Below are 16,839 nucleotides of genomic sequence, written 5' to 3' on the forward strand. Positions count from 1 at the left end.
TTTAAAAGACGAAGGAGCGATTTTTAACTGTTTACTCCAGTTTCCTTTTGGAAAATTGAATTTATTAAAGATAGCTTTCGTTTTATGCTTCATAGAAGCCCTAAAGAAGTTAAATTAAAAATAAATATTCAGCAATTTTAAATACAATACGTTCAAGGCTTAACTTCTATCTATATATATTATTTCATTCTTACTTTTTTAATTTTTATGCTAGTTCCAGTTCCAGGGTGCAGGTACTTTATTAATAATGACTAATTAATTCATATAATTGAATATTTTAAGTTTAAATTGTTTCTTTACTCTTTAACACTAACATAAAGTAGCAGACCCGACCACCCAGTCTGAAGGTTACTTTTTACTTTGCGGTCACACGGCCAACTCCACCAAAAGTCCAAAACAGTTGGCCGTACCTTGGATATCACATGGTTTAGTTTTAACATTTTAACAAGTTGAGCAAGACCGTAAATCCTTTATAGTATCGCCCATAGACATAGGAACTATACTTATACCTAGACGGAGTATTGCAGATTTTGAAGGCACTAGCTTTTTGTGCCCGGTTTTTAGTCCCACGCGCGTCTCATGTGTGATATGGACAAAATTCCGTGGCGCCACCAAATCGTTTGGTGGAGAATGGAGAAACTATAAAAAGCGGAAAATTCTAATGCTGGACGCAAAAACGTATTTGCTTACCGAGACTTGTAAAAATTGTTTAATTTTCGAAAATAAAGTTAGTTTTTGGTAAAATACAACGCGAAATAGAATATTTTACGTAAATTTAAACTTCAAACAATTGAAAATGGTACAAACTTGTGTGGCTTCCAATCGTCAAAGTCGGTCACCAAAGGAAAAAATACCATTTCACAAGTATTTCTTGTTTTTATCATAACAATTTCAGGTCTTTGTTTAAAACCTTGTATTGTCCATTTTTCACAATAAAGATTACCTCAATCTAACTTAAACTTGTGCTCAAAATATCTTAAGGTAATAAATCGATTGAACTTAATACCCGGAAAGTATAACTTTGTTTGTGGAAAACACTTTAAAGAATCAGATTATCATATTGCCAAAAAGGCGAAAGATCTCACGCGGAAAATTCTTAAGGAAGACTCAATTCCTTCGGTTTTTGCAAGGGGAAAAAGTGATCTAACATTCACCTTAAAAAGTTATCAAGGAAATTGAACAACATTTAATGTAAATATTTAGAAATTCGAATGGGCATATATTGCCATCCTTCAGAGGTATCAAGAATATGAAGGATTAACGTTGGCTAACAAATTATCAAAATTTCATATACAGTTTAAAACTCAAAAAATGAAAGTCAACTTGGCCGCACAAACAGTTAGCAGTTCTGTGGCAAAAAGCATAGAATTTTTGAAAGAGGCTGGTGATCTAGTGTTTCAAAGAAGCGGGCCAACATCTAAATTTATATCAAAAATTGATCGGTATCTACAAAAAAACAATTTTTAAGCAACTTTTCTCCACAATTTTGACACCGTATCTTACCTCACTGTCCCTTGCAGTTTGTTTGAGGTATTGAACTCTCGAAATCCATGGGCTAAAGGTTACAAGGCACCAATTCGGCTTTCCAACCTTGAAATAACCAAATGTTACATAATGAAGACAAAAGAACTTCTATTCAATTTAACAGACCTGGAAGGCAACTTGATTTTTTAAAGCCAAAGAAAGACAGCCATTATTGGTTTTGGTGTCACAATTCACAGTGTTTTGGACATTGGAGAGAAGTACATTGTTCCCCCTGATGGACCACTGAAGTATATTTTTTAAAATACCAGATTTTGCAAACGGTTCATTCCTATGAAAGAGGCCAAGGGGTTGAAATAGTGTGTTTTTAAGTTTTTAAAACAATTCGTCAGCGAGGAGGTTGGAACAACAATCCTACTTGTAGAAACTTCACTGCTGCATACAAAAACACGTTGGTTACTAAAATTGAAAATCAAAAAAGTGGCCACTTAATTGCTTTGGACAACACTCACGTTCCAAATTTGTGCATGGTGCCAGTTCCAACCAACAAACTTAGAGTTATTAAAGAAGAATCTCTAGAGGAAGAAATGGATGACTTTATTATGTTTCTTACTGATGAAACATCAACATCTTACGAGAAAACATAATCCGTTATATGGCTGGTTTTGTTGTAAAGAAATTACAAAAAGAATTAAAATCCGAAACATGTTTACACGCTTTAGACGAAAGGCATTCCTCACTATCAAGTCATAGCTATGTAAAGGGGGATCCAACCAAACTTCTTCTCCTTTTAAAGGACAATGGTGGATTATGTCATCCGACAGCTAGTGTTCTCAAGATTTGTAGCTTGACCGAGAAGGCAGTGAGATACTTTGGATCAATTCAAACTGTGGCTAAAAACATTGACTTAAAAATAGAATGTTGGGTTCTGCGCCAGTTAGTAACGGACAATATTTTTCCAACTCTTACTGAACACATGTTTGATGACGAACTTGGATCACAACACCACGTTAATGTTTTGATGAAAAGATTATCAAAATATACGTTAACATAAGGCTGAGGAAAATAAGCAGAGACATAAACAATCAAATGAAGAAAGAAGCTATTCGAAAAAGACTCACCAAGCTAATACTTTTTCAAGGGCAATAAGAGTTCTTTAATCCTTTATCAGTTTGTGTAGAATCCCTTCCACAATTATACCTCCCTTTTACATCCTTTGATTGCAATGTAAATAGCCAAATACTCAGACACTGTTTATTTTTATTCCTATTATCATGTATTTCTGCTATTATTTATATTAATATTGAAACTAATATATTCATAAGTATTACATTAACAAATAAATATCATTAATATTTACTCACATTTCATTATATAATTTGGAAATTTATTGGTACATTCCTCCATACTTCCTTTGTTTACATCTTACAGCTGACTTACTTTTTTTAGTATAGTCAAGGCTATAGCCTAGGTATAGTTAGCCGCGCGTAGACGCCGTAGGCGGCGCCACGTAATTTTGTCCATATCACGCATAAGAAAGCGCCATTGCTCAAAACCGGCCTCAATTTCGTAGATCCAGCAGTTTGTCTAGGTATAAGTATAGTTCCTATGTCTATGGTATCGCCTAATAGAGACTCGGCACTACGTAGTTTTGGCCATGGCCGCCATTGTGGTCATATTTTTTTCCCCACGATAAAAACTATTGAAAAAAAACTGTGACGAAGCACTGCCAAGTCCCTATAGGCGATACTATAAAGTAAAGGAAAAACCGTTGTATTTAGAAATCACTTAATTTCGTTTTGTCCAAAGTATTGGTTTTTATTTCGCCGCGTGTTCTATGTTACCTCCAAATATGTGGAAATAAGCGAAAATAGCTTCGCCGCCTGCGCGAGCTAGTTTTACTTATAGTTTTCGACAGTCTGCTCGGCCAGGGTTCGAAAATGAGTTCCTATAATTTCGGTTCTTAGTTCGGTTCGGTTCCAGTTAAAATTTGTCTGGATCGGTTCGGTTCCGGTTCTACTTAGTCGGTTCTCGTTCGGTTCGGTTCCTTCAAGAACCAGAAACGAACTGAACCGTGGCAACCCTAGTTCTAACCAATTGAGCCACTTCAGACCATTTATCATATTTATTTTTCGCTTAGGAAACGGGATTAACTGTGCTCTTTGTGAGCTTTACGATAATAACTTTTGCATAATTTGTCGACCCATCTTACTATAGTATTTGATATCCGGAACTAATAACAAATTAGTAGCAATTAGTTAATCCATGATCCATATGTAATCTAAAATTTTAAATAAAGAAATATAACTAAGCCTTGGTTTTTAAAATTTCACATAAATACCTGATCTTACTTGAAACCTACAACTAGGTAAATATATAACAACTACTAATACATTCTGTATCCTTTAATATATTTAAAATTAAGATAAAATTACGTTAAAATACCACACTGTTTTCATTAGTTACTAACAAACTATTTCCATGACATGCTGAAAATCAACAGAATCAGAGGCAAACGTTGATGACCTCCAAATTGGTCGAAACGTCGAACGAAAATAAAAAAGATGGCACTTCGGACCCTATTTACGTTGCTCTCCCAAAAAATGGAACTGTAGCCAAGAAAAAACTATTACACTTGCCCGTTGCCATATTACGAAGTTTTCTACGCGTGCGGCTCATCCTGTTGCAGTTAGTTAATCCATGACCAACAAAAGAGTTTGTGCGGCTCCCACGTTGGGATAATATTTCATCCATTCCATAAACCAACCTGGTTTTCGTGTTGACCAACAAAAATGGCAGTATTTAAATATTTTTAGCACAATTTTATAGATCTAGAGAAGAGAGACGGACCTGATAATCTGGCTCCCATTCTGACTAATATTATTTTAATAGCTTTAAAAGTCGCTTGATGACTAAGGCCTAAGGTGGTGCCTTGGGTATTAGCCTAGCTGATAATTTATTTATTTTAACGTGAGGATTCTGGTTAAGAATATGAGGTCAATTTGAAAAACCAAAACTTAAAAATAATTCCTCATTGATAAGTTTTAATCAAGTTCAAGATTTACTACCTACCTATATTTACTTTTGTTTTTAGCCAATGGTGTAGCTAGCATGGGTGGTACCCGAGTCGAATTTCGTTAGTTTGTGTCAGTTTTTATTTTTTCACATTCGGATGTCACCCCCAAAACGGCCCCAATCGGGTAGCACCATGTTTGGGCCAACCCCGCCTCCCCCTAGTTACGGCACTGTTTTTGCTATAGAGAAGTAGTCGTTAGCTGCATTTCCACTCACGAAGAAATCTTTATTCTACTAGTAAACGTAATATACCTAACATTATCAGATTTAATTTATCTCCCATTAGCTATCAGCGAAGGACTAAGTAAACGAGTGTCTTGGAGATTGCTGCTGTCCGCCTGGTTGATTGGAAGCGCGTTCCTTCTCAACAGAATCTACTTGTGCAATCTGAAGGGAGAAATCGCTACAGCGAAAATACACTACATCAACACATTCGAAGACTTATGGGCCAGATCAGATATTAAAAATATTTATATAGATCAAAAACTTCATTTTAATGTAAGTAAATTTTCTTTTAGTACTTAGAACGGTAAAAGATGATGTCAATCGAGCAGTTTAGTTGGATAATAGTATTTTAAATCAATTCTAGCCGGGACTTTTCATTAGATCTCTAAGATATTACCAAATTCATAAAGCTTATTCACAGTTTATCATTCTTGTTCATAGGGTTTATCTGCTTCTTAAGGGGAGTATGAACATTAATATTTATGGTGATTCAACAAATTTCCATTTTCTGTCACAAGGCTAACAAAAGCTTGGAATAATTAGCGCTAGTTACGTTAAAAACAAGTCGCAGCCCGTTGGGATTTCTTGATTTAGTTCATACTTTCATTCAAAGTTCAGTTTCAAAGCTTGACACGTTTTTACACACAATCCTAAGGATTTGTGTGTATTAGTCTCACGTACAGTGTAGCCGTTGCCGCCGGTTATAACTAGAAGAGTCAATGATATCTCGTTCAAAAGTACATATATTACCATTGATAGCCTTTCATAAAGTTTTCAAATCGGAGCCCAAGATGTTGGGAATTTGCCCAATTTACTATTTTCGGTGATTTCCTTTATGTGGTAGATATTTTGTTTAAAATTAAGTCCGATAACGTTAAAAAAAAATATTATTGGATAGGTTAGGATTCAGCGGACCTACAACTTCGGTCATATCAGTAAATATTAAATTTAAGTATAGTTTTCAGGGTAATTTACGGGACCCCAATTTTCGTGGTTTTATATTTCCTTAAATTTAATTCTAAGTAAGGTTTTTTGGGCAGCGTATACGGACCCCCGCAATTTCCAACATTGTAAATCCGCGTGTTTATAAAGGTCTACGCGCCCGTTTCCCTCTGGCGTTTTTCAAGGCCGTTCAGAGTGGGCCGCGCTTTCAACGTATGACCAGAAGTAACAATTAAGTATGACACTGATCTACCTAGTCTTCGGCGTATGACCAGAAGTAATAAGTGTGACACTCAACGTAACAAATAAGTGTGATCCGAAGTAACAAATAAGTGTGATAAGAAGTAACAAATAAGTATGAAACTAATCGAACTAGTCTTTGTCGTATAACCAGAAGAAATAAGTGTGACACTCAACGGCTGACTAGTAGTAACAAATAAGTGTTATCAGAAGTAAAAAATAAGAGTTACACTGATCGAAGGAATCTTCGATGCTTTCAAAGTATGACTAGAAGTAACAAATAAGTGTAAATTTGTATATATGTGTGACCGTGGATATATTTTGTTTGTGATAAAGCCGCTGCAGGTTGCTGTGAATAGCTCAAACAAACTTAACACATTAGGAGGATTGTGTGTATTCTGACCGTCGTACGTCTTGTTTCAACTAAAATGTTCCACTTCTGTCAAACTTTCGCGTTTACATGGTCGAACCAAAATCTGCCAATCCAAACCGCTTTCAGTTGCCTTACAGCGGCTCAGTTTAGTATTATATCAAATGAAAATATTTAAGAAATATCAAGTGGATTTTAATAAACAAATTTGGATTTCACAGAATGAAGCATCACCGAAAATTTGGGAGTTACTTGAAAGACTGCTAATAAGAAATTCGGCAAAATCTGCATCCGGAATATCTCGCAGTTCAATTTACTTCGTATCGAATAAATACTTTAAAATTTCACGACGGGGGATCAAAACCTGCGATAAGATCTTTCAGGGCCGACAAGGTTACTTCGTCGAAAACCTTTACCTCTTTATTTCACCTAATCTGCCACCAATCATTCTTCTCAAAGCTCAAGATCTGTGAGTACGTTTTCTTAAATTAAAAGAAGAAAATGAACTGAAGTTACCAAAATTGAAATAGCAAATATTTGATCTCTTTTTGCGCTTTTCTTGCCTCATCTTTGTGCCACGACACAAGCACGATTTTTTTTTGCGGTGATGGGCTAAGTAACATGGAAAATAACTGCGTATTTCATAACGAAATTTTATTATTCGTGAAATCATTATTTAAAAACAAAAAAATCGCCCTAAAATTAAATGTGGTGGATCGTTCTATTCGGTTTCTAATCTTTTACATTTGTTTATCGTGCACTTTGTATAAGTGTTATTAATGTACCTTCAATAACAAAAATCCCCTATATCTTCCAACGTGCAAAATTAATTTCTACGGTATCGTTTTGATAAATATTTATTTTTCAATGCTTTTACTAACAAAAGCTTTTCGAAAAATAGGCTTTCCTCGCTAAAAATGCAAAATTTTGTGACTCAAGAAAAACAAATTTGCGAAAATTCGTTTAATTGATTGCACTTTATCCTATGAAATTTTGAATTTCACTCGTAGGTTTCTGAGGTTTACACAAGAAAGTTGCAAATATACTGTATCCCTGGTCATCGTATAACTTCAATTCATTTACTTTCGGTAGTGCTAAGCTTTTAATTGCCAATGTTTCGTGTTAAAAAATATGAAGCCCACCGGAACAATAGAAATCGCCTCTTGCCTCTCAGCTGAAGTGCGATTCTGGTCCTTCTGACATTTAAGCATCAGGCGACTCTTTATTTCAACAAGGCGGCCCAGTCATAGTATAAGTTCTAGAGCGCTTTCAATATTGGCCGCTTCATTATGTGGCTTTGGATATTTCTAGCGCTAGTTAGTGAATTCTTGGTCAAATTGTTAAGGGTCTTCCATAAAGAATGAGTTGAGGTTATAATGAACCAAAATTTTGGAAATTGACAACTTTATTTACGTAATAAAAGCTTTTATTACGTAAATAAAGTTGTCAATTTCCAAAATTTTTGTTATTTTATACGATTAATGTGAGCACTTGACTATACGTACGAGGTGGGAATCAGAAATTTAAATTAAAAGCAAAATATTTTTACCAAAGCAGTTTAAAGGCAGATTTAAGGGCTGGAAGCTAAATTGGGATCTATCAAGGGGCTGATATAAATCAATTTTAGATTGATATATATTTTTGGGAATAATTTAAAAATAAGGTATTTTTTAGTTTATTTCATAAATGTATGTAAAACGTTTTCTAAAACGCTTCTATTTCCAATGAACTTCTTATTTTCGGCGGTTTGTGAATATATTTATGCGGTTACGTGGTTTTGGAAATACGGAAGCACTTTTTTTCGATATCATTCTTGTGCATCGTGTTGTGTCCTGTGGTTCTCGTTTAAAAATATTTATCAGTTTAAAATGCATATCTTTAAAACCCTTTGCTTAAATTTTAGCCTTGAAACTTTAATAGTAAATTAAATTGTTAAGGATTATTGGTTATATAACAGCATTTAACTTCGATACGTTGGCTGTTATTTTTGTTTATTATAGTTAAAACTAATCGATTAAAACCAAAAAGAAATCCTTTGGTATATCAGTTTTGTTATCCAATTTTTTTGGTATTAGGGTTAATTTGTAAAATGCATTAAGGAAGGCTACAAAAGTTTAGAATTTCATATTTTATGCATAATCAAGCATACCAAAGTATCAAGAAATGCAAACTCTTCATTTAAAATTGATTGATGATCACTAATAAGCTTTCACATAAAGGAAATTTATTCAATAAAATTTTGAATGGGAAAATTTAAATTGTTTGTTGTCAAAAACATTTTTCGTTGCCATGGCAAAACGGTTGCCCATTGAATAAATTCCCTTTAGGATTTTTCAAGTTACATGAAGGTCTACCAATCCCCCAAGTTTTAACAAAATCGGTGGGTTACACTTCGGGATGTCTCCTTGTAAGTAACAAGTTAATTAAAATACTGAGGAATCAAGAAAAAGTCTTATCTAAATACCCACAGTAATAAACATGGTATTCACAGAAATATGTAATAAAAAATTATAATAATAACCCAATCAAACAACAAGGCAATTCAAATACTAAGAAATCCAGAAAATGTCAATCCATATACCCACGGTAATGAGAATTGTAATAGAAAAACCCAAAAACACCTTACCGTTAACAATTCCCGGCTTATAACGCACACACAAAAAAACCTTAACTGAATAGTGAATGCTATAGAACATCGCATATCTCAAAATATAAAACCGACGTAACCATATAAACGAAAATGTATCACCCATTTAAAGCCGATAAGAAAACACGTAAAATAAATTAAGAAGTTACGAGTAAAGAAAACTTAACGAAAAAAGCGCGTTGTATACCATTTGAAATTGTATCCATAAATGAATTTTAACGGTTCAAAAGTATATCAATAAACGTCAAAACAACGCTACCGCATTAATACAACTATATCTAAATCGAAAAGAAAAACCGTAAATAAATTACATAAAGTAACTAAGTGGATCACCACCGGGTCTACCCTTTAACCATCTTATCTCTGCTGACTGCGCTAAAACAAGATTTGACTTTTAAAATTTCATACGTAAAAAAATGTAGACTTTGAAAACTATAAATATAATCTTCCGCTTAAGCATAGTTTATAATTTTCAATGAACTGTAACATGTAGAACGTCTGGCTGTCATGCAGGAGGACTCGGGTTCGAATCCCGCTCGAGGAATCGCAATTTGGTACTAAGACGAATGTCATGAACAATTGGTGGAAACCCTGCCATTTGGACGTTAAGACGTTAACCGTACCCCTCAGCACTCGATTGGCCCAAAAGTCAATAAGAAGAAGCTGGAGAGAAAATACCCATTTTAGGACCACGGTTCATTAGACATTTTCAACTCGTATTGACCCATAGAACACATAATAAAAGTTTCGGTACTCTTATCCGTAACACCCTGTATTAAGGCTCTTAAAACATCAGTTGACCGATCTAGCTGCAAATATAGAAATTACTTCATGTATGCCCTATAGCCTGAAGATGTGAACGATATATCCTTTTCATTTGTGACCCTCCTCACCTTATCAAAATAACTAGAAACTGTTTTGGAAGTAGAAATCTATAAATGGACTTTTAAATTGATGGATTGTTCATGTTAGAAAATTTATTTTTTCACCGGTAGGTCGCAGACAAATGGTGTCAATGAGAAAGTTGAAGAACAAATTGAAAAAAGTAAGAATACAATTGGTTCGGTCAAAATACGGCTATTTTCAGCTGAGTTTTGATTCTTGAAAGAAGACAAGTTGGCGGTAGGAGGCCATAGCTTCTTTTGAAACCAAAATAAGCAAATAACAACAAGTTGGCAAGCCTAAATATACCTCTCCTCGGAAGAATTGTCCCTAGTGGTATTAATTTATCGAGACATCCCTTAAAGATAGCTCCGCAATTCAGAGTTATTTACAAAAAACGTATTCCCGGTTCAACCCGCCCGGTATAAAATTTTTATTTTAATTAAAATAATTGAGACGCAACAACCGAGTATAATTTATTCAGAATATTATAAATTAAGTAGTTACAACAGCGAGTTAAACGTACTAAAACAACGCACAATTGAATTTAACCCTATTTACAGAACAAGTTTATCAACTAAATATAATACGAAGCAAATTTTAATGAAAGAAATATCTACAGAGGGTATTTGTATTTTTCTCGCTTACGAAATATTTGCTGCATCTTTAACGCTCATTTCATTTCAACACTCGCCCTTGATGAAGATACCGTAGAATAGCTATATTCGACATCTATCACGACCCGTTCACTTTTCGGGGCGTGATTTCTGAAAAAAAAGCCATCTACACGATGGAAATAGAAATTAAGATTTTTTTGTGGAGACAATGTCGCCCTCTATTGACAGTTACGCAAACTTCTAGTAGAGTTTATGGATTATTTTTTTTCTCGCTATTTTTCTCTATAGTTTTTTGTTGTAAACACGTTGGCTTTAGTTTCTATAGTTTTTTGAATAGCATATATAATCCTCGGTAATCCGGGATTAAGGATCACTCAGAGAAGAGAGGAGCAGGAAACTCCTGGTGTAAGGTACAAATGAAGAGTTAGTTAGTTAGTTAGTTAGTTAGTTAGTTAGTTAAATTGTCTTTATAGTTGTAATTGTCTTAAGTATGAAAGAGTTAAATAGTTATGGATAAAGTTATAGTTAATAATCAGTAATTAAAGTTTAAAGTAATATCGAAGTATTTTTGAGTCGGCTAAAGCAATTGCCCCTCGTGTCCGAAGAAGTGTCTTCAGTGTTTTGTGCGAGTTATGCGAGCGTGCCGTCAACTTGTGCGGTTTAAGTCTTTTGTGTGATATGAACCATCGTAGTTCTTGTGAGTCAAGAATAGTCAAGAAAACCAGATCAAAACGACCTTAAGTACTTTTTTACTTTATTAATTCAACATTTCTATTATTTTGTTTGAGTGTATATTTTTTTGATACTTAATTACTGATATACCCTATTTCCGGCCCATCTATGAACTGTTCCCCTAAAAGCGGCATTTTTTCGACCCCGTAGATTATTTTTGTTTAAGTCATTTTTCTGTTGAAGACCTGTTGGCATGACTCTGGTTTAATGAGTTGGTATATCTTTAGTAATTAATTCTATAAATCCGTCCTTATAATTTAAAATTAATCTCATTATTATTAGAATCTTCCATCCTGGTTGTAGTTTAGCCCACCATAGTTAACTACACTAGTTTTCAATCTTATAGCGGCCATCCAGCGCCCTCAAGTCTTAACGCTAGCCCTTAGGCCTTGGAGCGACCATCCAGTACCTCCATGTGCCAAAGAGTATAAAAACTACGTAACCTAGAGATATAATGACGGTCGAAAGCAGTAAAGGAAGTTGTTACGTCAAAAGGTTTGACTACTGAAAACTGTGATATATTCTTCGAATCTTAAATGCTTTTGTGCTAATAATTTAAGTAATATGAGATTACCTTTAAATAATTTGCGCAAAAGCATTAATGCCTTTGTGAAAATTTAAAACTCAAAAAATACCATGCACATCGGAATTTAACTTAAAAAGCAGGATAAAGGAACCACTAGTTTCAATCAGGAACTATAAATTTAAAAAGAGCAGAAAAAATACTACTAGATAGGATATTTTCAAGAAAAATCCGAGGTAAAGTTTTTCATTGATAAAAAAAAGCAACAAAAATGAGTTTTTCTTAAAATGACGTTTTGGTCGTTAATGCCTTTGTGCAAATCACGGCAGTGTAGCAATCGGGGGGGAAGGCACTCAGTGAATTGGCTCTTGAAATTTCGGTACCGCAGCGCCACTACGGCAGTTTTTAGAGGCCATCGTAAATTCCTTAGCGCCTCATTTAAATTGGAAAAACGCGTCACCATTCTTCAACCCAAAAATGTTTTCACGAATAATGCTTTTAGATCATAATTATTGTAAGCATACTCACCCAAAAAGAAAGAAGCCGAAAGAAAGTAAATAATTTATATTAAATGGTATAAACTAAACTATAAATATGTAATCTAATGGGCTAATACTCATAACTAATATAGAACTACTTAATGCTGTTTACAATGAAAACACGCTATTGAGAGAATTAAACGAAATTTTGAAGGAAACTTCCAAAATGAAGAAGATTTATTTCTATAGGAAAAAGCAAAGAAGTTCTTCAATGTTACGATGAAATAAGGTTGAAAGAAATCACTTATCTAACGCCAACCAAATTATAATTTCGATATTAATGGATTTGTTTTGAAGAAAGAGTTGTTGCTGGGAGATACAGGTTTCATAAATGAAGTGCAGTTATCATTTCAACACATTTTAACATTTAACGAACTTAACATAAGGAACCGAAAGACTGTCATCTATTCATTCTTAATTCGATTTTTCAACGAACTGCAATGTAAATTTTTAAATTCATGTCCAAACCAAGAAGCTGACAATTCGACAGAAGAGCCTGAAAATTTTGAATATGGCCAATTACACCATGCATGTGGAAATATTATAAACAAAATTATAGATCTGTACGATTGCAAAGATTTCCAGAAAAATGTGCTCCAACCAAAACCTAAAGATTCAATACTCGCCCAGCATTCATGGTCATTAAAACAAGATAGGGGTGGACTACTTTATTTATCAGAAAAAGGTTTCAGCTTTTTCAAAATGGCAGTCCAAATTATTAAACCTTTTTTCAAAATAAATGATCAGAAAATACTGGAAGAGAATGAAAATCGGAATCGCTTTATTTTAGAAGCCCTTGATAATTGTGAAGAATTAAAAGCAGCTTGGTTTGAGCTTTGGGGAGATAAGTCTGATGACGCAGTAAAGGCGCAAAAGTTAGCGTATAAGACATTGCAGAATACATATTTGAAAGCCTTCATTTCTAAATTCAAAAATGAAATTCAAATGGAGAAGAAACAAAGCCTAAATACTAATGCTTTAAGAAGTCAACTTAAATAGTAACAGTTATTTAAATTTAAGTTATCATTTTAAATAATTCATTATTTTAAGATATTTTATTTTAAACAAATAAAATTTATTTGTTACTTCATGTTAAATAAATTAAATTATTTACATTCTTAGTCTCTTTCTGGCCTCATTTTTCCGTGAAATACGTTTCCTTTTCAATTCACAATTACCATTTCTGGGGTGCAAAGCAAAACTACCAATTAACTTTAATCTTTTTTCACTTTGTCCATATTGAGATATTGTTGGGTTTGATCTAGAGCATAGCGCCGAACCAATTTTCAACGGCGGCGGCGGGAACGATAATTAGTTCGGTGGCGGCGTGGCGCGCCGATTTTCAGAAAATAATCGGCGGCGTTGAAAAAAATCGGCGGCGGCGGCGCCTAAGGGGAAAAAATGCCCCCCCCCTCAGAAATAGCGCCAGCCTTTTAATAGACCGCTAGAACTTAAATTGTTAAACACATTTAAAAAAAAATGTTTAATAGAATGTATTTTATTAAAATAGGAACCACTTGTGTCCAAAACAAAGAAGAGGTAACATTGGTAACTTATTTAATCATAAGTGTGCCTGAAAGAATTTTTTCATAATGATACCTTGTTGCAAGGATATGACGTTATTGACGTCACTTCCCAGTCGATGACGGTTTTATCGTCATCAAAACTAGTTCTCGCGTAGGGGGGGAAGGAAGTTAAAACCAGTTTTATGCGACGTTAGTGCTGTTTTTTCTTTGGTGGCTGTCAAAGACTATATAAAGTTACGCGTAGCTTTATATAGTCTTTGGTGGCTGTGAAACAAGGTCTCATTTAAATTTTTAATACAGATATGTTAAACAGAGGCACACTTATGAACAACTATGTCACATATGATACTATTAAACTAAAACATTTACGTTAGTAATAACAATACTGTACTAATATACTACCATTTCACTAGTATTATTATCTATACACTCTTTTTAGAAGCTTTTGCTGGGCGCCGCCATTATCGTACAGACAACCAACGAGCCAGCCCTCTACCGCATAAATTTCATCCCCCCAAATCCGGTTTTTCCCCGCGCATTTAAGTCTATTATCACAAATTATTTTATCTTTGTATCAAAGAAATTTTTAAAATGTAATAGAATAGTTATTGCTGAATGCAGCCAATGCAGCTGATACGTTTCTGTACTTATTACAAATTACGAGGCGAGGCAACTCCAAAGCCGTTTTCGTTTCTCTCTCTCCTATCCCAGCAATCTGCTGCAGAAAATCTTGGTGCGCGCGGTGCAGTGGTGCCAGATATTTTGGAAATTATTAATTATTTTTAATTTTATAACGCTAGTACGGTGCACCCAACAGCGGCTAGGAATCGTAGCACTACCAAAAGAAAAATCTATGTAGTTTAGATCTCAAAACGTAATTATTATACTTTAATAATGGAAATTAATTCGGCGGCGAAATGAAAATGTTTCAGCGGCGGCGTTTTGGCGTTATCTAAATAATCGGCGGCGGCGGCGTTTGATCGGCGGCGCTATCCTCTAATTTGATCCATGTCCAATTGCCGAGCGTTGTTTCCCAAAATATCGTTCCAAAGGATCTTGATTAAATCGCGAGGTGAGAACGAAGTCTGCCCCCTTTCTGAGTAAAATTTTCACAGCTTCTGTGGTTGATTTTACTATAAAAAAATGGAATTGTTATTGATTATTTTGAAAATTAGATAATTAAATTAATTACCTGTCATTCGTAAGCCTAGCAGCGTTTCTTTACTCATTAGCATTCTTGATTTATCGTTGCCTAATCCATCTGGAATGAATTTATCTTCAAGGGCAGCTATTTCTTGCTCCCACTCAGACAAATACTTCAGAAACCTTTCGTCCAGCCACTGAAATATTTGAATTTCGTTACCAAAAATATTCCATAAACATTAACCAAGGAACTAGAACACTTAATTTGAAACGCCAATCATCTACACTCCTAAAGGGATCTAAAGTGGGTTTTCTTGCATGTTTTCCCTCAGTTAAGTTCGAAACATTGAAGATATCAAAGAACTTATCAAATATCCTCAAAAACTGGACAGTTTCCGAGGCTTGGTCTGTAAGAAGTTCTTCCATTGCGTTTGCAAAAGTCGAAGATAACACTTGTGTCGCCAATTTAACTCGCATAGCACCAAAAGGTGTATTTTTTACATGTTCAGCATTTACCCGGGGAGCTTTTCTTAAAAGTTCACGCTTATCAATTTGAAAAGTATCATGTACATGTTTCCACAGCATTAATTTGTTATTTTTTTTAAGCAATCTAATGTATCTCTCCTTTTTGTTCTTCAAAAAAGTTTTTTTGCCACTATTAGCCAAATTGTTTCGCACCGTTTTAATGAGGTGGCAGACATCAGAAATAAAAAAATTGGTTCACAATCATTAAAGTAATTGACACTTCGGTATCCAACTTTATCTCCATTTTTCACCCTTTCACTTTCCGTAAACAGTTTAATCATTTTTTGATTATCACCGGCTTCATCGCACACCACTGTTAATATTTTAAATCCAGCGCCAGAAAGGTGTTCAATTGCTTCACTCACTATCGAATGTAGATCATCCGCGGATAACTTTGCCAAAGGAAAATATGCAAACGGCAATTTAGAATTGGTTGTTATCCCTCTTACCATTAACTGCAAACCACTGTTGGCCAAAGTCGGTTTATCATCATATGATCCATTAAATTTTCGTTCTGCTTTATGAAAAGTGTTGCGGTAATCATTTAAATTACAAAAACCAATAAGTTCTCCGGTGCCACTATTAAACACTAAGTCTTCTTTTGTATGTATTTCATCTAATATTAACGAGAAATACTGTTGATGTCCGGTTAAGACTTCTATGTTTACTTTTTATCTCATTTCTTTTAACACGTCTTCATTGAAACCACTTTTTGCACTTAAGTCTTTAGAGTAATTATGAAGAGTTACTTTTGATGGGAGAACTAAATTTTCTTTCAGTGCCTCATAAGTAAAGCATAGCGCCGAACCAATTTTCAACGGCGGCGGCGGGAACGATAATTAGTTCGGCGGCGGCGTGGCGCGCCGATTTTCAGAAAATAATCGGCGGCGTTGAAAAAAATCGGCGGCGGCGGCGCCTAAGGGGAAAAAATGCCCCCCCCCCTCAGAAATAGCGCCAGCCTTTTAATAGACCGCTAGAACTTAAATTGTTAAACACATTTAAAAAAAAATGTTTAATAGAATGTATTTTATTAAAATAGGAACCACTTGTGTCCAAAACAAAGAAGAGGTAACATTGGTAACTTATTTAATCATAAGTGTGCCTGAAAGAATTTTTTCATAATGATACCTTGTTGCAAGGATTTCCCAGTCGATGACGGTTTTATCGTCATCAAAACTAGTTCTCGCGTAGGGGGGGAAGGAAGTTAAAACCAGTTTTACGCGACGTTAGTGCTGTATTTTCTTTGGTGGCTGTCAAAGACTATATAAAGTTACGCGTAGCTTTATATAGTCTTTGGTGGCTGTGAAACAAGGTCTCATTTAAATTTTTAATACAGATATGTTAAACAGAGGCACACTTATGAGTAACTAT

At 34.6% G+C, this 16,839-nt stretch overlaps 1 long non-coding RNA gene across 1 annotated transcript; it reads right to left on the bottom strand.

The window, feature by feature from the left end:
* Positions 1 to 1,121: 1,121 nt before the first annotated feature.
* On the bottom strand, positions 1,122 to 1,833 carry LOC149927826 (uncharacterized). Its single transcript, XR_016474068.1, has 3 exons — positions 1,651 to 1,833; positions 1,504 to 1,590; positions 1,122 to 1,446 (listed from the first exon to the last, which is right to left on the bottom strand). It is a non-coding gene; the product is annotated as an uncharacterized LOC149927826 (long non-coding RNA).
* Positions 1,834 to 16,839: the final 15,006 nt, after the last annotated feature.

Source organism: Leiobunum rupestre, chromosome 9 (assembly GCF_980474605.1).
Source record: "Leiobunum rupestre chromosome 9, qqLeiRupe1.1.hap1, whole genome shotgun sequence".
Classification (NCBI taxonomy): domain Eukaryota; kingdom Metazoa; phylum Arthropoda; class Arachnida; order Opiliones; family Sclerosomatidae; genus Leiobunum; species Leiobunum rupestre.